The following is a 22,328-nucleotide window of genomic DNA, read 5'->3' on the forward strand; positions in this document are numbered from 1 at the left end:
TGATTGGTCAAAAGAGAGTAGTTACGGTCCAAACATTTATGTACATCGTTCCATCTCAGTCCGAAGAAAGGCCAGTGCTGAGTTTCAGAGATGATGATTTAAAGGATTTTGATCCGACATCGGATTATCCCTGCGTACAAGCCGTTGTGAGTGCCTTCTCTCCCATATAGATGCCACAGGCCGCCATCGTGGTTGTTTTTAATCCTTTGCCTTCCACTTACGGGACTGCTCCGGTAATGCAGGAAATTCTGCCGGATACATGTTTTTTTCTGTTGACTCCTCAGATCTCTGCATGGTCCATTGAGACAGCTAGCTAGACTATCTGTCCAATCTGAGTTGTCTCTCGCACGACTATTCTGCAGCGGCTCTGTGATTGTGATTGGTTTTGAAAAATGCCATTAACCCTTGTGTTATCTTCCCGTCGACCATGCAACATTTTGTTGTTCTTTTTCTACATTTTTCTCGATGTTTTTGTCAATTATATTCCAATTCTTTGTCACTTTTTTGTCAGTTTCAAAATTATGCTTTAGGCGATTTTTTAAAAACAATTTCTTTGCCGCTTTTTTCAATGTTTTTGAATTTTTTTGTCACTTTATAAAAAAAATTTGGGTCACTTTTTCAGCATTTAAAAAAAGAATCATAGTTTTGATATAGAACGTTTTTGTAAATGGGTCAAATCTGACCCGGGGACAACAGGGGGGTTAAACCAGAGCACGTTTTCCTCCCATGCCCGAATGCCATGTGGACTAGCCGGAACCTCCTTCACCCTTGTGCTTCAGAGGGGGTCTGGCAAATCACAGTGGCCGTGTCCCCTCAGTGGCATTCCTTGCCTGCCCAGTCATTTAACTGAACTTAAGACAAGCTCTAATTCTTGCCTGGCAGTATTTTGATCCTGCACAACTATCTCCGAGAGCATGGCACGGATTGAGTGTCTTTAAGCGTAGCTAAGGCCCACATTGACTCTGAGTGCTAGATCTGTCAGCTGGTGTTGAGCAAACTTCTCTCTTGCTTTTTTCCAGTTACCGAATCTGCCCTTGATGCATGCACTGTCACTGCGGCTGTGCATTAATCCTGCAGTGGCCACCTTTTTGCAGACAAAGCACCGGGCGACTGAGTCGGTTTCCTGTACTTGCAACCAATTCCATTTTTCAAATACTCCTGGTTGCTGTGGTCCCAGAAGGGGCACATGTTGCAGCTTCTTCGGATGCTTGCTTTGATTGTCGTAGCAACTTTTTTTATTGAAGGGTTTACTGAATTACTTACAACAACAACAATCTATTATTCTTTTCTCGTTCCCGCCGCTGGCCATGGTTTCAGGACGACATTCAAAACACATCACTTCTGATCAGAGTCAATTAATAATTACACATTAGGTTATTGCATTAGGTTATTAAGTGAAAGCTGCAGCCCCCCCCACTTCCACTGCTGGTGCTTGTGGCCATAGTAATTATGATCGGAGCAAAGGAGGAAGTTAGGTGACAAAGTATAAAAGCACCAAACTCTAATGAACCGGAGTTTGGGTCCCGTTTAGAAATTACAAGTGAGCTGAGTTTACTTTACGGAACAAACGTGTGTAATTACGTTATGTCCTTACTCACAAATTAATAAATGTACTGATTTTAACCCACACCACGATTTTTTTCTAGACTTAGATATGTAACTTTCACACGTTTCTGAAAATGTATGTTGTTCCATCTAATGATCATAACTGACCTGTAACAGAAACAAGGCTAACAAAAAAAGAACGCTATTTTTATATAGTTTTTACTAATTCCTCTGCCTGGGTCCGATTTTTCCCGCAAAGTCACAAAATGATTTATGGCAGGTAGACGGCGCTACAATATCACGTTCTGATGGGTCACAGATTTGGGCTTAACACCAGTAAAGCTTGTTTTAGTGTATCCAATCAGGTAAAGGGTTGCAGAAGATGTCTTTATGAAGGCCTGACTGTATGTTAATGTTATTATAGAAGTTATCTGCTGTAGTTATGGCTCATACTGGGCAAGATCTTCACATAAAAGGACATTTAACGAACAACAACTAAACCAAAAATATGGCTTTGCTAATTCTATATGTGCAAAAATTAGAAGATCTTCAGCAATAACTCCGCAGACAAGCTGTAGAAGAGGAGACTGAGACACAACAGGAGTGAGGCTAGATGTGATGCTACCGCCGTTCTACTTTGTTCAGTTCATATTGAGTACTGGACTGATAAGGACAACTGGCTCTCTAGCTGTTTACTCTGCTGAGAGCGAGCCAGTGTGAGACAGACAGCTGGTGAAGATACTGGTATAGGTTATATAGGGTAGTGTTGGGCTTTGCTTGATGGGATTTAAGAAAAACTGTTGGGTCTGGAGGTGTGTGTACATTTGTATGTGCGTTTGCCGGCTGTGGCTCGGCTTGGCTTTTGGGAGTGAGTATTGGCTTCTTCTTTTTGACAGGGCCAGTCCGTTGACTATAGGGATCCTTTTTTTTTTTATTAAGCCCCCTCTCCCTAATCCTCCCTCCCGTTTGAAACCCAGTCCACACCTCTCTTCCATCCAGGAAATTAAAAAATGCAGTTTGTCAGAAGATGCACTCGCTCTCTTTGCCTTTACTCTCTTGCTCTCCCTCCCTTCGTCTCCACCTTACCCTCTCCCTACCTCTTCTTTCGTCTCTTTATCAATGGATATACCACTCTTGACACTAAAGTCTTAACATCAAATGAGCTTGGAAATCCATTTTCACACTTTTGGCTGCCCATTCCACAGCTTTGTTTTTTTTTTTTTTTTTCTATTTCAGAGGAGGCGAAGGAGAGAGAGGCTCACAGACACAGAGTTGCCTTTGTTCGTCTGCCCTCTGGCCCTCGGTGCCCGGGTGGCCGGTACCATCGGGAGACGGCTAGAGGAGATCAAACGGGTATGCCGGTACCTGGCCCCAGAAGATGCCCCCTGGCACTCGCAATTAAATCAGCCAGCTCGCAAAAAAGGTCCTGGTACCGTCAATCAAAATAATTTACCCAGGCTTGGTGTCTTTCTTAAAGGCGCACCGCTGCTTTTATGATGGGGCCTGTCCACTTAATTTCAAAGCTCTTTATTCAAATCAGGGCCGAGGAAGAAGTGCCGGCAAGCACCACAACCGGGATTCTTATCCTCTAGCCTGCAGTTGTCTTCAAAAATAATGTGAAGGAGTGGGGTGGGGTGGGGTGGGAGGGGGAGGAAAGAAGATAGAGGAGAGAGAAAAGAGGCACCCGGTGAGGCAGCGTGTCATTTGAATAAAATGCTGGACACTTTCAATCTTCCAGAACATAAGAGGGAAGGGTTTAATGTGCAGGGTGCAGGGAGGCACACACAGTGCCCCTGGTCGCTCGGTAGAGAGCAGTTAAAAAGACGTGCGTCGAAGTCAGATGGAGGTTAAACTCAAAAGTTGTGGTGACCAAAGAAGTGGGCTGAGTTGGAAAACAATCCCCCCGGCTCCTTTTTGTGTTTCGTGTGAGCGTGTTGGAAATGGATGGAGAGTTGTAACTAATATGTCTACTATTCTCTTTGCTCCAATATACTTTGCAAAATATTACATGCTTCCCCCAATCCCTTTCCTCGCCTGTGAGGCGTTTGTGGCCCTCAATCAAGGCTGTGTTGATTTGCCAGTAATGACCAACAAACACCTCACAAAGGTATTGTACCCTGGAAAACAAATTTGGCCTCTCTTCATTCATATTGCCTGCAATAAGTGACAGCATTTCACCATTTAGCGGCTCTCCTGCAGCCCTTTTTTGTTCTATGGAAGGACTCTGGCCATTGTTCTATTATACTGTGTCCTCACGGTATAAATCACAAGACGTCATCCGCCCGTGCAGATGCTTTCTCTGAGAATCTCAGAAACAACAGGGTGCATCTTAAAGGCTTTTGTGTCGGCCTGACAGACAGCAAGGTATTGTTACCTGATTTAGACAAAGGTGGGTTTTCATCTTTTCTGTGTATTGGGTTTTTTCCGCTCCCTTCTTCTGACTGCTAGAGAACATGGAAGCTCATTGAGTTTGCTGAGTTGGGTGTGCAGGAAAGTGTGGAAAGGCAGATCTAGTGCGGTATTCTGAAAAGCCCGCCGAGTCAACATAAGCCTGCCTTGTCGTCGCCTCACTTTGCAGAAAAACCCCTTGAACGGTGTATTTTAAATGGGCTTCAAGTCTGCAAGACAGGTTTTCCAGTGACCTCTTGTTGTGTCCTCACAGCCAGTGGAGAAGAGAAGGGAGTGGCGCTAATTGAAGGGAACATTCCTGGCTTGTGGGCAAATACCCCGGGGGGAAAACTTGAAATAATAACCAAAATATTTTTGACATTTTAATTAAATGTCAAACCACAATGTTGAATGCGCTGCTAGATGGTATACTTTCAAAACAAGGTAGAGTAATCAGATTATTTCAAGTCGGGCCCTTCTTACCGTGAGTGCCTTTTTTTTTTCTTCAGAGGAAATAATAGTGCAGCCAAGCCTGCATTTTTCTTCTCCCAGCGAGTTACTATCAAAAAAGAGAGATTCATCACTGACACGGAAAACAATGAAATCTGCGGCTCAGAGACTATTTTTTATCTAAATATACACTTAAATGCGTTTAACTGACCAGGAGGGGAGTATGCAGTGGCTTCCAATAAACCAAGATAAAGTACTGCAATGGTACTTTGATTTGAGCATTTTCGAACTGAAAACAAAATGGACTGTTCTATAAATCATGATAACGCTGTGACTGCAGGGAGAAAAAAGAAGGGGGCGGTTATGCGAATGCAATAACAGATAAAAAGTAGGCCGTTAAAAAGTGACTCCATTGTCATCTTATGGGGAAAAGCAAACTCTCAAGGCAAGAGTGGTTTGCATACATTGGCAAGAGATTGGTATGCCTTTGGGTGGGTGCCAACAGCTCGTCAAAACTGAGCTTCAGAGAGGTGGAACTCATGAAACGGGCTGGGCACTAAGCAAGTGCCCTGGGGCAGACGTCAGAGCCGATGGACACGGTGGTTAGACAGAAAGAAGACCTGCCTGTGGACAAACAAACGCCATCAATGTCAGCCTGGTTCCGCTGTTACAGCTGGGTGTAATTCACTGTATGGTCAGATGTGGAGGCATTTCTCCAAGAGGTGGACTGCTTTAGAAATGTTTAGAAAGGAAATTATCTGCAATTCAACACACGTTTTTGTAATTTGAGCTGTTTTGGGTCATCTTTGACATGCAAATAGAATTTACAAAGTCCTCGTCCTTAAATCAGGACAGTGGGTTTAATAGCCGGTAAGGAAATGAGGCCACCACACAATTAACAGGAAAACCTTTTATTGTCTGTACATAAGAGTGAACACATACCGAGGTAGCAAAAACTACCTTTTCCCCCGAGGGAGTGAAACCTATTATGTGATGGCTGTTGACAGCTTGTTATATTAGTCAAACCTGTGTGAGAGTCTGGAGAATGTCTCCACGTGGGAATTGTTCTCTCGCTGAGCCTAGGCATGGTCCATTAGATTAGAAATCTATAGCGGATTTTTAAAAGTCAAAGCGATAACTCGAACCCGAAGCCCAACTGCCCCGAGGAGCCAGTTTAGAGTCAAACCATTTCCTTCTACCCCAATTTGCGTATCCACAGGTTGAAGTCAGGGCGAAGTTTGGCCCCTAGGAGGAACAAGTGAGGTCACAGGTGTTGGAAATGAAAAGCGTACACACAGCAGCTGTGATTTAAAAGGTGTTGTTTCCCTTTAAAAACCCTCTCCTTGAAGCAGTGGGCAGGGTATTTGAGATGTGATGGCGAGTCAATATCTCCCTGTTCTACGACAGCTTTGTGTAAGCATGTGTGTGTACGGATGGAGATAGAGAAACGGTGGGGGGGTGGGGTGCTTAGATCACATCCTTCCGAGCCGAAGCCCACCGTGCCTCTTGATGTCTCAGAAAGGCCAGAGTTGCTCAAGCGTTTTACTAATTAACGGAGAGCCAAAGCACCAGTGTTCGACCGTCTGCACAAATAGAAATCAGATCTCTCTGGATGTATTTTATTCATTCTTTTTTAAAAGAACTCAGTCAACCACATTTAAGACACCTCGCTGAGCCAGTCACTCTCCAATCTATTGCTGCTGATGTGTGGATCTATAGCACTAATAACATTTGGGGAGTAATCATGCATACACGTATGTTTTAGTCTCCCTTCAATTGGCGGGATGGAGTTGTAATGTATTCACAGTCGGACCAACTGCCGTTCACCTCTAAGGGGGGAAAAAGCCGGACTTGCTTGAGTAACCGTAATAATTGGAAAATGATTTTGATAGCCTGAAACAATCTAATATATTACAGAATTGTATTAAAATAATATCAAATCAAATTAACTGCTATTCCATAATGAATTAGGTAACAAGTTAGGCAGATATTAATCGCTGTCCCCACCCTTAGGCCAGAGCAGACTGGGAGAGAGGATGATGAGGGAGGGGTGTGAGGAGGGATGATGGGAAAGAAGCATGTAAGGATGGTAAGGAGAGGGAATAGAGGTTATTAACTTGGCTCTCGCGGCTTGTTAGAACTCAACGCAAGGAAGGCAGCAAGTAAACTCCTCCAGGAGGTCCAGACTTTTTTTTTGTCTCTTCCTCCCTGTTTTTTTCCACACTCTCATTTGCAATCATTTCTTCTTGAGAATTCTCGCAGAATTGGGTTTCAGTAACTCCGCGAGAAAGGTACACAGCGTTATCCCACCTCCATCCTCCTAGACCATATTTGATTGGCTGGTAGAAACAAGCCCCCTTAAACGGACCTGTAATTATGCTGGCGTGCCATGACTTCATCCACAACTGCTGTTACTCACTGTGGCTCCCCTTACTGGCATCTCTGTGGATGCCTATGAGGGCCTTGCAGAGCTACGTGGTTTTTAATCAAGTCCAGGTTTGAGTCCTTTGAAATCATAATCAGATGCCTGGCTGACTGGGCCGTGCCAGATATTTAATGTATCAGGCCTGTGCCAGTTCTCCCTTCAGCACGGCAAGTCTCCCCTTAATTCCATCGCGCCAATCAATTACTACGCTCATGGGCCAGTGAAATAACCAGTTGCAGCTTAATGGCGTCTGCTCTGATATTGTGGCTCGATGCAGTGTTTTCACAGACCCAACCACATGACTTTATGAAGAAATTACCTAAAGACTTTAAAGGGAGAGGAATGGTGAACTCTTTGCCCCTCTTGCATTGCAGTGTCTGCGGGGGATTAAAAGAGGAAGATAACCGAGAGGACGGCATTGCTGATGACGTTCTCAGGAGTGGCACAAGGCTGACGAACCCTTATCCCAAGCTACTGTAGCACTAATAGATGAGGCTTAACCTAGTCCAGAGGATCCAAGGGTTTTGTCAATTTAGGATCACTTTACCAGGATTTCAGCGGTGTGGCAGCATGGATTATCGTTTGCAGCCCGCGGCACGACGGGGGTATCTGCCCCCGAACCTGCGATAATGGGGTCTGCTCTCCCAAAGGAGATAAGACGAGCTACTTATCGAAGACATTGCAGGTGTTCGCAAAGTCAATTGCGGGTGAAAGGCGAACAACTAGTGAGGATTTCAGCGTCGCGTGAGACGCTCTCCCGTCGAGTCCTTCACTGACAAGATTAAACAAGCCCCCAAATCAAGACTTGCGGTACCAGACGTCACGATGAAGCAGAATTTAGGCATATTGTTAAACTTGCTGAGGAAAGGAAAGCCCAGCAAATTTTCCCTAAGAGCTGGTAGGAGGTGTTGAAGCGGAAGTGCTTGTTTAACCTGATATGTCCATGAAGAAACCCCTCCTTTAACCACACTTCAAAAGAGATCACCCCTGACACCCACAAACGCCAGCCTACACTCCCAAAAAAAAACAAAAGAACACAACTTTTTTATTTTTTTAATTAGTAATTATTTCAGGGAGGCTTTAATGGCTTTATTTTAGCTGTCACAGTCATCAGAGAGAGAGAGAGAGAGAGAGAGAGAACGATTGAAAGAGAGGGAGGCAGGATTAGGTTTCTCCTGGGGAAAGCAGGGAGGAGGGAGGACAGCTCGTTCCTGATCCAGGGGGTTTTCAGGCCAGGGGGGTGACAGCTGCACTGTCTTTAGCCTGGATTTGAATTTGAATTCTATCTAACGATGCAGCGCCGGCGAGGACTTGGCAGGGCAGTCTGCTAATCTCCCAGACACAAATGCCTGGGCTTTTCTTGTGTGCCCTCGCCGAGATTTGAGTAATTAAAGTTAAATTGAAGGGAATAAAAAATATCCTTCTTGTACCCGGGCTGTCTTGCTAATGCCAAGTGTGAATAGTCAGGTTTGTCCTCAGAACTATAATCCCCAACGCTATTTCTCTTCCCTCTTTCTCCTCTCTCTCGCTCTCTCTAAAAAGCTGAGGTGCCGCCAAGTTTTCGCGAGCTCTAAAGACAGTGATAAGGCGAGGGTGAGGGCCACAGCCTTTCATCTCGCAGGCATCTTTAAGGAAAAGGGGAAGAAAAGAAGTGCTGGAGGGAGGGCTGGGGGAAGTCTACAAGGAAAAGTGGAAATAGCCAGCTGTTAGAGAGCGTCCATCATGTTGGAGGAATCGGCTTGAGAAGTCCGGACTTGTCGGAGTTTAGAGAGTTCAGGAGCGAGACAGGCTTCCCTGGCAGCTGGTTAACTCTTCTCTTCCCCCCGCACTGCTTCCCAGATTTGGGTGTGTGGACTTCCAAAGGTCCTTAAAAGAGTTTCAGGGGTCCATGACAGTGGTTCCACTAAGTCCCTAATGAAATAAGCAGCAGAATAATTAAACTGTAAAATAATTCTATAGAACTAATCCTCATCAGATAATTTAATGCAGACAATAAAATTACATAATACATCAGCAGCAATGAATCTCACCGAATGGGCCCAAAATGGGACTAAATCTTTAAATGTAAATCTTTTAATCAAATATCCTTCTGGGGGGCCTGGGTAGCTCACCTGGTAGAGCCCCCCTCCATATATAGAGTTTACTCCTCAAATCAGCGGCCCCGGGTTCGACTCCAATCTGTGGCCCTGTCCTTATAAATAAAGGCCTAAAATGCCCCCCCCCCAAAAAAAAAATAGCTCTCTGGTCTAGATTTTAGTGTTTGTCACACTTAAAGGTGCCCTGTCATACGTATTTCATGACTTTGCGTTAATGTCTGAATTTCTACTAAGGACTCTGTAACTTGGTTACCTTGTTTAAAGCCATTCTGCAGGAAGACTCAGCTCCATTTGAGCCAGTTCTCATTAATATTCATCCAGCTAAGCTGCTTGACTCTGATTGGCTAGCAGGTAACCAATGAGAGCCTGGCTATCAGCATCCTCTACCCAGCTCATGAATAGTAATGAGCTCAGCCAGCATGACATCAGACGGACCAGCTGTTGTGATTGGCCTGATTTCTCCTCTTATTCCTTTTCAGTGGCTAGAGCTGACAGAGGAGGTAGCAGTTCATCTTCACATTCACCACATAACACACACACACACATATGGACCTAACATATTTCCAACATGCATGTAAAAACGGTTTTGTGTGGCAGGATTTTTTTTTTTTTTTACTATCCATAGATTTGGGTTCTCTATATGACCACCAGAGAAAGACAACAGCAACATAAGTATTCAGGTGCTCTTTGACCTTCATCACAGGGTGCAGATAATCATTGCATCAGCCCCCTGGGTCCACCAGTGGTCAGTGGTTCCTAACCTCGGTCGGGATCCCCATAAGGGGGTTGTAAAATTAATCTAGGGGCTTCTGAATATAGCAGTGGGGTAGAAAGTAAGAAAAAAAATCTTCCACTCATCCCATCTTTTTCTTACACACTCAGCGTATGCTTCTTGGATAAAAATGTATTAATTCTTACTTTAAGACATACTTTTTTCTTTTCTTTAGCTGCATCTCAATAGCAAATTGCCTTGTTAATCTGATTTTCTGTAAAATTTGGAAAGCAACATTGTCAAACATCACATAACTCTTTGAGGTGATATTTTATTTTAGTTTTTTTGGAATTCAAAGTATTTATTAAAAAAAATATATCAGTATGCAAAATATAACACTACGGAACACATAGACTGGAAACGTTTATGCAGGTGCATTTGAATGCAACATCCAAGTCTTCTCCATGCTTCAGATATCTCTCTCTCTCACTCTCTCTCTCTCTCTCTTTCATACAGCGTGGACCTCGCTCATCCTGAGCCTCCAGTAGGTTTGGTGATGGATCAGTCATTACAGCAGGGAATGGCGACGCAAACTTTGTCAATACAGGAAGAATTAAGTTCTCCCATGGCCATCTGTGTGATGATGATGATGAGGAGAAGCTGCCACCAAATTAACCTGGGACTATACGGACAACTGCTTCAGTAAGTGTATGAGTGTGTGTGCATACATTACATTTGCAGCTGAGTGTTTACTGATCAGTGTATGCTTTATGGCAGGGATTCTCAAAGTTTTCACTCAAGGGTCCGCATCTGAATTTTATACAAGGTCGGAGGTCAGAAACGATCAGCGATAACTAAATATCACTTAATCAACTCAAGTTTTAAGAGCATCTTAAGCTGCTTTTTTTTTTACCATTCTCCTCAACCGACTATCTTATCACTTGGTATCACTGGCACAGCTCTCTCTTGATTTCACACAGGAAGCAATTTTTCACCATTAGCAACTTCCCCTCCAATCCAGCTCCGGTCAGCCAAGGTGTGCCTCAAGGCTCTGTGCTCGGACCCATGCTCTTCACCATCTACATGCTCCCTTTTGGTCAGATTATCCGGCAACATGGTCTCAGTTTCCACTCCTACACCGATGACACACAGCTCTATGTCAGCACCAAACTATCCTCTCAGCTCCCCCCCCCTCCCTCCCTAAACTGTCTGCATGACATCAGAGCCTGGGTGTCAAGGTGCTGCTACAGAAAGTTGGAGATCTCATCCTGGATGTTGACGGGTGCGTCATCTGCCCATCCTCTGAGGTCCACAACCTTGGTGTAATCCTGGACTAACCCCCTCTTTCCATATTTACATCAAATCTATCACAAATCAGCCTTTTTCCATCTCAAAAACATTTCCAGACTCTGGCCATCACTCTCTGACATAGTGGCAGAAACCCTCATTCATGCTTTAATAAGCTGCCGTTTGAAGTACTGCAATGGAGTCCTGTCTTGACGTGCAAATGCCCCCTAACGCTCTAGGACTGGGTGAAGTGGGACTCAGTTCCCTGCTTATCTCTGAACCCGAGAGACTTGCCCACGAGCAAAAACAGCACCTATGATTCATAGTTTAATCATTTAACAACCATAAAACATAGAAACTCACCGATTGTTGCGGCTAAAAGCTAACGAGTTAGCGGTTACAGAGGTCTTTTCCCGGTCTTTCTAGCATCTACGGGTGATTTTCTATCCAGCCTGGAACTTTTGCCTTTTTCGGGGTGGTCGAGCATTAAATCCAAACCGTTACATCCAAGATTTATCCAATTTATATCCATAATTCATCGTGTTTTGGCTCATTTATCTATATATATGTTTAGGGAAGTAAAGGCAGTAGTATGCCCATATATGGGAGACAACGTCATCCAAAGAGTATGAAGTGTTGACAACGTCACCCCCAGGTATGGAGGGTGAACAGTGCCACCAAAGTAACGTGGGTGGTTCCATACAAAGGGAATGAAATTGTCAGTTCACTGTCCTCATTGAATTTGGGTGTTTTATTCAATTTTATAGCATTTAAAAACAAAAAAATGGTAAAAGAACGTTGAAAACAATTGACAAAAATGTCTAAAAAAGCTTTAAAAGTTTTTTAAAAAAAAGCGACAAAACGTTTTTTGAAATCCCAAAAATTCAACAGAAAGTCAGGATACGCGTAAAAAAACAAAAAGCTGCATGGGCTTTGGGAAGACAACACAAGGGTTAAACAAATGGTTGCTTAATCACAGCTGTTACAACAAACCAATAGGACTTAATACAATGCATAAAGGGGGGGGGGATAGGGGCCCACAGTTAAATCTTTGCCCTGGGGCCCGCTGGAGGCCTAATGTGTTTGTGGCCTTCATAACACTTTTACAGTAGCATCTCCTGTCCTTCCTGTCTTCCATCCACTACCCTCCTACTCCCCTTTCCCACTCGTCCTGCTCCCACCTTTACTGTCTCCTCCTCAAAAACCTAGCTCTACCCAACCTTAACCTGTCTCTCTGTCCCTCCCTCTCCCCCGGCACGCCAGATTTAAATGGATAGCATGCAGACACAAATAGTTTTGCTGCAATTTAACTGGAGGCTTTAAAACCAACTTTTGGAGATAGTTTAACATTTTTATAGAGCCGAGTAATAAAGAAGATCATTCTCCTTCACAGAGAGGCAGCGCTCTGAAATCCCTGGATGTTTTACTTTAACCTTAACACGTTAGCTGTAAACCCGTTGACAATCAAACGATAAAAGCTCCAAGTATCCATGTCGAACTTTACAGCAGATGAACGCAGACTGTGTGCCTACGTCATCTGTCGCTTTATGTCCACCGCTCTTCCGTGGCTGTGCCTATATTGAAATAGCTCTCCCTAACGGTCTGTAAAATCACACACAGAGTCAATGGGTGCTTATTCGCCATGTGCACCTTGGATTACAGTTTGATATTACAGCCCAGGCTGCAGTTGTGCTGTATTGATAGGCCCATACATCAAACCTCCTCCAGACAATGGCAGATGGCTAATTGGGACTTTTTACGGCCTCCCAGTTTATGCAGGGATTTTGATATAAATTAACCACACAAGGCAGCTTCCCCTTTCATAGAGCTGTTCTTGGACAAGTCCTCATCTGATGAATACCTCCTTTTATTGGTGCAAAGACCTCCAAGGCTTCGCCGAGATGGAATATTGTTTTTAATACATACCTGTCTGTGGTAATTAATAACGGCTTGCTGTATGGCCTCCAGTCAAACTTGGAAGAACAATCTCTACCTTCATCTCTCAGTTCTCAGCTTGTCTCTCTTTCTTCTCCCCCACTTCTTGTTTTTTATTCTTCTCTTTTTCCCCACCCCATGTTTGTCAGCCTCTGCCACTCCCTCCATCATCCAGACCTGAGAGTTTTAATTGCCACGTGGAAGCCAACAAAAGAGCAAGGCCCTGTAAATTTGCACACACACACACACAGACATAGTACTGATACAGGGTTTGACAATTTCAAGGGTTAACAACAAGCTGCAGGTCTGGCTACACCACACGTACCGTACATCCTGGGATAGGAGAAAAAAACAACAACCTCTGGGTTGTTTGCGTTTCTTTAAACCAATCCCAATCGCAGGGACGGTGGCTCTGCAGAATAGTGTCAGGAAGGAACTGGTCTCTGCGAGTGGGCTTTGTGAGTGTGGACTAGAGAACGGTGGGCTGCAAGAAAAAAAGAAATAAAAAAAGTGGGCTGTGACTGCAGGTAGCCCAGGGACAGCATCCATGATATATTTCCGGAACTGCCTCAGAGACAATGTGTCTGCTTGTTGTGACGACCCGTTTACCCCAGTGACCGTGTTTCTACCTATGAGATTGGCATGGGGAACTTTCCATAAGATCATCTCTCATTGCAAATCAAATCAGCTATTAGGCTATCTGAAATAAAACCATGCCAATCTCTAGGTATGGTGAAGGGTATGTGATCATATGGGGGGGGGGGGGGGGGGGGGGGGGCATTTTTATTCCACTTTATCAGGATGCCTAGTATCATGGATCAATGAAACAACTGGTCTTTAATAATAATCATCTGCCTGCCTCTATGGGAATTTAACATAGGGTGTATACTTATGCCCCCTGTATTTTAAGGAAGAACATTATTCATCATTCATTCACAAAGAAAATTGGTGTTCTCAAAGGTTGGATTTTTCCAATCTTTTCAATCAAGGCATTACTATTAATTTCCAGAAGATGACTTTTTTTATTCCTCTTTACAGTCAACTTAAGCACGGGTTCATACGCTGTCGAATCCAAGCCAAAACTGTTTATTTGAAAGGAGACTAAAACCCACTGTCGCAGACCCTGGCTTGTTAGTTTAAGCCTTTTATTCATAGTTTCAGGACATTTATTCACAGTTTCAGGGATTTATTCATACTTTTCTGGAGGGAGACTGGCGTTAAGTTGGACCAGAGGGAGCTTGACGCAACGTGTCTGCTACTTGCTTGTTATTGTGTCTTTACAAGCTTTAAAATTGTATTTATTGTCTGAATTTCCCTTAGTCTGGCTCAATGGAGGCACATTGCTGGGATAAAGACCCTCCCCTCTCACTGTCAAGGCAAGGGTCTTCAACGTTTGTTAGGCCCAGGCCCCTCAATTGAAAAAGAGATGGAGCAGGGACCCCTTACTACATATAAGATATTTTCAAATATGAATTTAAAATATAAATTTCATGTTACACTGGGCCTACAAAAACATGTTGAGCGGCCTAAAGCCTTCACAAATACCTTTTTATGGGGCTTACAGTACTAAGGTGATAAATACGAATTGTTGACCTATTCATATATTTATACATCATGTTCTAATGTTAGATTGTGGCACCGTGAATCTGTAAGCTTAACTGTATCTGTGGATGGCTACCTTATGGCTAAAAAAAATTTATCTTTACAAATAATATTTTTATTATTCGTTTGAATCTTCTTTTTATACTTTTTATACTGTATGATGTTTAATATGGACCTGTGTCTGCAATGAAGCTTTATATTATATATTCAAGTTATTTTTGTATTATTGAATAATCGAATAATTTGGTGGTCTCCCTGCAGCAACTCCGAGGACCCCCTCGGGGTCCCGGACCCCCTGTTGAATATCTATTGTCTACGCTATCAGAGCTTGGCGATGCCCAGGACAGATGGGATTGGTTAAAACAAATAGAAACAAGCAATCCACACCACCAATAATAGTCACAATAAATATAATGGAACTATGACTGGAAATAGTAGTTGTAGTAGTTCATGGCGTAGCATGGCACTGCAGGGCATAGCAGGGCTAGAAGGTTAAAGCAGGACATAGCAGGACATAGCAGGGCGTAGCAGGGTGTAGCAGGGCATGGAGCAGGACCACGGCCACAGCTGCAACCATGATTTGGGTGCAACTCTCATCCAAGGAAAACTGCTGGGCGACAGAACACAGAAGGGCTCCTGGGAATAAGCTCCTCAGAGCTAGGTTAGTGACAAGCATTTCTAGGACTTCCACATTGGTGTCCTATTATCTAGAAATGTATATACAGTAACTTGTTGGTGTGGCATAACACAAGAGTTGCATCATGGGACCTGAACTAAAAGCCAGGATATGTGAGCCTCTGCTTTTTGATTTTGACCAGCGGCCAATGTTCCTCAACACTACAACTCAAATTCCATTCATTATTTTCTTCATATTTCAAATTATATTGAAAGATTTAATGCGCAATGCCTTGTCAGCCTTGTGGTGCATTCAAAGTTGTTGTAAAATACCATTTTCCCATCTAGTGGTGGTTTTTGTCATTTACCAGCAACTTGCTGGTTAAATAAGATATTAGTTAGAAGTTAGTATTACATTTTCAATAAATCATTTAATTTTGACTATATGGCCTTTGCAATAAATAAGCCATTCCTAGATGTCGCCAACTGTTGTTTTGTGCTCAGTTTAAAAAAATTACAAATATATATGTTTTAAAATCCTTTTAAAAGTATCAGTTCAGGCACCGTTTTAAAAGCACTGGAACAAAAAATACCAACCTTACACATCACCATGTGTTTTTCATTATCTCAATGTGATATCCAGATCCAGGACCTCAGCCATCGCCCCTGTGCTGTACCCGTCCACTTATCCTCAACATCAATAGCATCCCTCCCGTCTCCAGTAAAATCACCTCCTGCCTGCGGTGCTTTCACATCCCAGCTGCCAGCAAACACACTACACACACTGTATCGCTCTGTTTAGGCTCGCTGGTTATTTACCAGGTGGTTACACTGCCACATGTTTAACTAACCCCCCCAGGATACAACCTATGGGTAAAACACGTCCAGCACCCTCCAGTCCTGTCTGAGCCACACTGAACAGCAGTCTTAGCTTAACCCTTGTGTTGTTGTTATGGAGATTTCCTGACCTCTCAAGTGGTGCGCTTTAAGACTCAACAGACAAACACAGAAGCACAGAGAACACAGAGGTGGTTCAAGTGATATATGGCAAAGGTTTACAAAGAAGTTACAGAGTTACCAGCTCAGTTTTCCCCAATAACTCCCCCAGAGAAGTGTGTGCACGTTGATTTTATACTATCACAGAACAACCTTTCTGATTGGAATACAGACAAAATTCTCTCCTTATCCCATGGTGACAGTCTCTCTACAATACTCTATCATCATTGGACAGAAGTCCTCAAGCATTCCTCCTCCGTGTCTTATGTGAAAACAGTATATTTCCCCCGCTGGTGACCTTGACATATTCATTAGTTCACATTCAGTCCACATACATGGTGTTTCTGTCTTCTTTATGGGTTGCCTAGTTCCTGTCACCGGCGGTAATAAAACGACATGGACTTCTGACCACATCTCCACATCCGCACCTAGTCAAGAAATATCTAAACTATAATGCTCCTAAGCACGTGGAATATGGCAGATGTACCAACAACAGGGCAGCTGAAGTTGTTGGAAGTTCTATTCTGTCACTTTTGAAACTTCCAGCATTTGAGCAAAGCTAGGCTAAACACGTCACAGTCCTATCTCCGCACAAGACGGAAAATCTATATTTTCATCCGACTTGGTGTAGAAAAAAGAAACAAAAAAGAACTTTTTATTTACATGTTGTAAATATCTGCTTGTTTAGTCCATAATGGTTGGCTAAGTGTCAGTATTTAAATTGAGTTAAACTGACACTGAGTCATGCTGCGTTGCCAATGTGGGTCACAGCCTGCGAGAGATTCTTTGCATGATGGGATGCATCGTGCCGGGGTGTCCGCGCCAACGTCTTATTGATGAACCCGCAACGACTTCAATCTTAATGAGATCTTTTTTATGTTCCCCAATCTCTAACAGGATTACGAGTCACGCTGCAACACGATGACTTGCCACTCAACATGCAAAAGATGTCCTGTTTGTGAGTCGTTATTGAAAAAAAATATTAATCTCACCCCAGATTCGCATTATTTGGACCAGAATAATTGAAAATATTCACATGTACTAATGTAATTTCCATCCGCATAATCGGCTGTGTTGATTACTGTGATCCCAGCCGTATGCAAGGATAAGGCTACTTTTAACTGTAAAGGGATTTACATGTTGGATTAGCGCTAAGGCAAGGATCTATTGCACATTACAAAACATTTCTTGATATTTCCTCATTTGTGGAAAATTGAACCACGGGGATCTTTACACGTTAATGCGACAAGCATGTGATGGAAAGTTTTGGGGTGTTAGTCGGTCAAGGCAACAACAAACAAGGGTGTGTGACGGCGCGTGATATAATCCCTGATTTTAATTCACTAATCGTTATTTAAATTAGATTTCCACCAAAGAAAAAAAAAAAGGATGTATTATGTTTGGGTGTATTAATAGTTGTCCACATGCTTGGACAAAGCTGGAAACACCGCACTACATCTTTTCTTCATTTGCATACAGGCGTAAATACATGAATGCATGGGAGCACATGTGCATTTAATGTGTTTCTTCACCTTCCCAGAGTTAAAACTGCAGCAGTGGCCCGTCTGCAAAATGAGGAACCCTCCAGGTTCATATCAAAGTTTATATCTTTTCTTTATATTAAGTAAACTTGCTCCACCTGGGTCCATTAATCCAGTCGAGAGACCTGGAGCGGAGTGCCTTTTCTTCCCCTCTGGTCAGTGGATTTACCGCGGGAGTAATAACTGTCAGGCCAAATGCCTGGTAAAGTGGCGGACAGGAGCGGGTAGAGGGGGAGTATTTATCACGGTATTGACTTTGTGACTGCCTTGTCGTGAACTCTTTTGTCATAAACTGGAGCAGCGCTGCAGATCGATCCGAGGAAAACTGCTGTCAGCTCGACTCCCAGCGAGCATTGCTTTTCCTACAGCCACTTAGAGGGCTGATAAATGCCCCCACCACTCTCGCCCGCCCGCCCGCCCGCCTGCTGCAGCAGCGAGAGCATGGCCGGGGACACTCTTTCACTCTCTCACGCACACACACATACACACACACACACCATCAGGCCGTCCTCCTGCATCTACACACGTACACACTTCAGGATATCAAAAAGCCAGTGCACATTTTCACACACACTTTTAGCAAAAGGAGAAAAGTAGGAGTGTATCATTTTGTCATCATGAATCAGGAAACTATTCAGAGGCCGTGTTCTCGGCAAGCTGTGAAAGTGGACAACATGAGCATTTTAATTTTAATTTTGTCTTATATTATCAGTGCTGTAGCAAGTGATTCATTCCTACAGATAGTTTTCAGAAGAATATGTCAGCCAAAGCAGATTTTATTGAGAATAGAACAAAACTGTGTTAAAGTTGATTGTGGACATCTTTAAACACATTCTTTACTTTCTATACTCAAAGAAGGCGTTTTTTTTGTGGAAAATATGTTTATTGATTTTCAAGAAAAGAACAAGGAAAGGGGAGAGGGAAGACGGAAAATAAAAACCTAACAAAAAAATGTACTAAATATACTGAACATGAAGAACACAGCCCATCTTGGATTAAAATAATGTTCCACGGTCATGGTAAGGATGGATACTATAAACAAATACATCTTAAGATAAAGTTAAACGAATAGACATTTTCAAATCACACACAAATTTTCACAGTGAGGTCTTATAAAATAGCCAACGTCTAAGGGTTCACATTTTTAAGATGATTCAGTATCGGGTCCCATGTCTTATCAAACTTGTCTCCTCTGTCTTCATTATAAAATCTCAGTCTTTCCAGATGCAAAGTATTTGAAAGTTCTCGCAGCCACAAACTGTATAAAGGCACAGAATCCATTTTCCATACATGTAAAATTAACTTTTTTGCAATCACCATCCCAAAGTGAATGGCTCTTATTTCAGATTTATCAATGGAGCAGAGGACACTTGTGGCCCCCAGGATTGCTACCAAGGGGCAGGGTACCAGATTCTTACCAAAAGCCTCAGAAAAAAACAGAAAAATGCACTTCCAATATGAATGAAGTTTACTACATGCCCAGAAAGAATGTGCTAGAGGACCTATCTGGGACTTACCTTGGTTGCATACTGGTGGGATATCAGGGTAAAATTTGTGTAACTTTTCTCTTGAATAATAAAATCTACGGAGCGTTTGAAACTGTATCAGATTGGGTCTAGTATTAACTGAACACTTTTGCACATTACGTAGACATTCTTCCCAACTTTCCTCATTTAATTCCATATTCAAATCATCTGCCCATGCCCGTTTATACACCTCCGTGTTCATCGGAGCTCCACCGTGAGAAGCATACAAAGGAAAGTAGAGATTGCCCCTCTGGAGCCCGGTTCAAATTTATTAATTACCTCCAGGGTATCATGTTTGTTCAGAACTTCAAAGTTTGGTACGTTTTTTTTTGACAAAATCTCTAATTTGCAAAAACCTTAAAAAACTTGAGGCCGGTATTCTATATTTGGCTTGCAACTGTCCAAATGAGGCAAAATTTCCCCCAACATACAAATTATTTACGCTTTTAATGCCTTTCTGTTTCCAAGAAGAAAAAGCAATATCATTTAGGCCAGGTATGAACGCATGATTTTCACTAATTGGAGTATTGGTATATACACTTGGCGCCTTGATATGGAACTTTATGTGCTGCCATATGCGCATGGTGCCATTGATTACAAAGCTATTACTATAGTGTGACTTACTAACTTTGATGGGGCTATTGAGAAAAGAGGTCTTGTTACAAAGCAGTCGTTCTATGCACAGCCATGCCCTGCTTGGCTGTGCATAGGGGGTCCTATAAAAAAAAAATTGAAAATGATTGTGTGTGTAAGATGACTTGGATTAAAACTAATATTAAAGAAAGAAACTGAAATAAGCCATGCAGTGGTGAAAATTCCATTTTGTCCCTGATGTTAGTTCCATTTCATCTAAGCCCGCATAAAGATTTTAATAATAAAAACGTGTTTTTTTGTGATACAAAATTGTTAGTGCTTCAAATTAGAGTTTGCACACTTGTCTGTTAGTGACGGAGGACAAACAGTGACAGGTTCAAAGGGCTTGAAACAGGTTTAATATCCTGTGTGTCTGGAATTTGCCGCTCTTACACCTCAGTTCCTCCTTTGCTTTCGCGAGAGGTCGCCGCCTGACAGCCAACGTAAAGATGAGTCGTCATAAGCTAGAGTGCGGATCGGGCCGGATTTTTCTGTCCGAGCCCAGCCGGCGTCCGACAGAGCAGTAACCGAACCCGACCCGAGCCCGACAGGCATTAAGATATTTATGTCCGAGCCCAACCCTAGCCCGACACAGTTAAAATCGCATTTGTTTCTCATACTAATGACACATGTACGTTTGTTTGTGTGGAAAGCCGCTTTTATTAAGCAATTGTAGGAAGGCATTCAGAAATGTCAACAGATGAGCGCATCAATGGGTAAAATTTGACATTTATTTTAATCCAAAAACGAACATTTGCATCAGGTGAAACAGGCCCATTGGTTACCTACATAATAAGCTGTTTTAAATTCAAAATGTTCAACGCCTTATCGCGCTGATGTGACTGAGCCCGACCCGAACCCGAGCATCCTTTCTAAAAATCTGTTGGAACCCGGCCCGGCCCGTCGGGTACCGTCGGGTCCCGTCGGGCTCGGGTCGGGTATCCATCCTCTATCATAAGCTAGTTGCACAGTTGAACTATAGGGTTGTTTTCTGGGCAAGGACGGGTTGCACCAAGATGTGTTGGAGGAAATATGGTTGTTTCATTCATACGTGTTTGAGTTTCAGACGGACCTGGGCTCAGATAGGAGTCAGTATCAGAATGTTGGTGTAGTAATAATCTTTTATTTGTTGTGATGTTACATAGATAACAGATGTTGATGTACTGAAGCCACATCTCATCTCCGTTGCACAGTGCATGCTCTGTCCTGTTATATTTTTCACACGCTGGCTGGCTGCTACCGAGGGGTACAGAAGGTTCTTCCCCTGCTCTTAAAGTTCTCTTCTCTCTGTGGGATTCCTCCCGTTTCTCCATTAAGCACTCTGTTGTGAGGATTTTGTCAATGTGATTGATAGCGAGTGACTCGATTATGGGCTCTTGCTATTTCCTGTTGGTTTAGTAGGTGTATGTGTGCACTATGGACAGTCCCAGTATGGCATAGACTACTGTATATCCTGCTCCTACTTATCCCACAAAATGTGGCCTTTACAAAATAGAATGAAAGTAAGGTATGTAACTCCAGATTCCATGAGTGTGTAGCCCTCTAAGCTCCTTGAATGGCTGAAGAAAAGTTGTTATTTTGGGAACGAATGTCCCGTCTTATCACTGTATATGTACGGGTGCAGGCCCACCTAGCTGGTAGACGTGGTTAAGTTCTTTTCAGCCTTCTTTCAGCCTTAGAGGGCTACGCCTATATTCCTTGAATATGGAGTAGGACTAATATTTCAAAGCGATCCCACCTCGCTCCTCAGGGCTGCAATAAGAGCTTTGAGACGGTGAGCCACAACTTCTTCCGGGTCAAGCGAGGACACATCGAATAAGAGACTTGAGATCCACCCACTGAAACAGGAAACACACAGGGGAGGAAGTAGGGTGATCAAGAGGAAGAGGTGATAGCAGGGCCGGTTAGTAACAGAAGACACTCATCAGGGCGGAGCCGACAGTCACAGATGGTGTTAGATTGGCTCGGAATATCAAAATACTGATACAGTCTTCAGGCAGAAGGTAATATACTAATACCATAATATTTGGTGCTCTTCCTTTCAAAGAGTGCTTGTTTTAATACTTATAACCAGCACTGATGAATAATCAATTGGTAGTTAATTAAACTTCAGTTAATAGCTATTTTACTGTTAACAATGACATTATGATGTATGCCTTGTTAATGGTTAATAAAGACTTTGTAAAGCATCTTTAAACATTATTTAGAACGCCACTATCAAGGCATAAAAAACTAACAAAAGATTTAATGGGACCAATTGAATGTTACTTGAGGTTTTATAAACCAATTATTAATAAATAACTAATTATAACTAAGCATTAGTTGCACATCATAATAGCCATCCAAATAATGTCCAAATGATGGTTTGCAAAAAAAGTATTAACAATCTATCTAAAGTTATGAACTATTTGTTCATGTAACAGTCAACTGATTATAAAAAGAAAAACATCAATTATAACACGAGTCAACATTATAAATGAGCATGTGTTTGTTTACAGTGAAATAAGTAACTAAAGTGTAATTGACTATCAATTTACCGTTCATTAATGATGGTTATTACAAAGTGTTGCCAACATT

General features: G+C 42.7%; 1 long non-coding RNA gene across 1 annotated transcript; it reads right to left on the reverse strand.

The window, feature by feature from the left end:
* Positions 1 to 3,491: 3,491 nt before the first annotated feature.
* LOC116670524 (uncharacterized) lies at positions 3,492 to 20,127 on the reverse strand. Its single transcript, XR_004327051.1, has 3 exons — positions 20,051 to 20,127; positions 16,901 to 16,902; positions 3,492 to 3,503 (listed from the first exon to the last, which is right to left on the reverse strand). It is a non-coding gene; the product is annotated as an uncharacterized LOC116670524 (long non-coding RNA).
* Positions 20,128 to 22,328: the final 2,201 nt, after the last annotated feature.

This window comes from Etheostoma spectabile, chromosome 20 (genome assembly GCF_008692095.1).
Source record: "Etheostoma spectabile isolate EspeVRDwgs_2016 chromosome 20, UIUC_Espe_1.0, whole genome shotgun sequence".
NCBI lineage: Eukaryota > Metazoa > Chordata > Actinopteri > Perciformes > Percidae > Etheostoma > Etheostoma spectabile.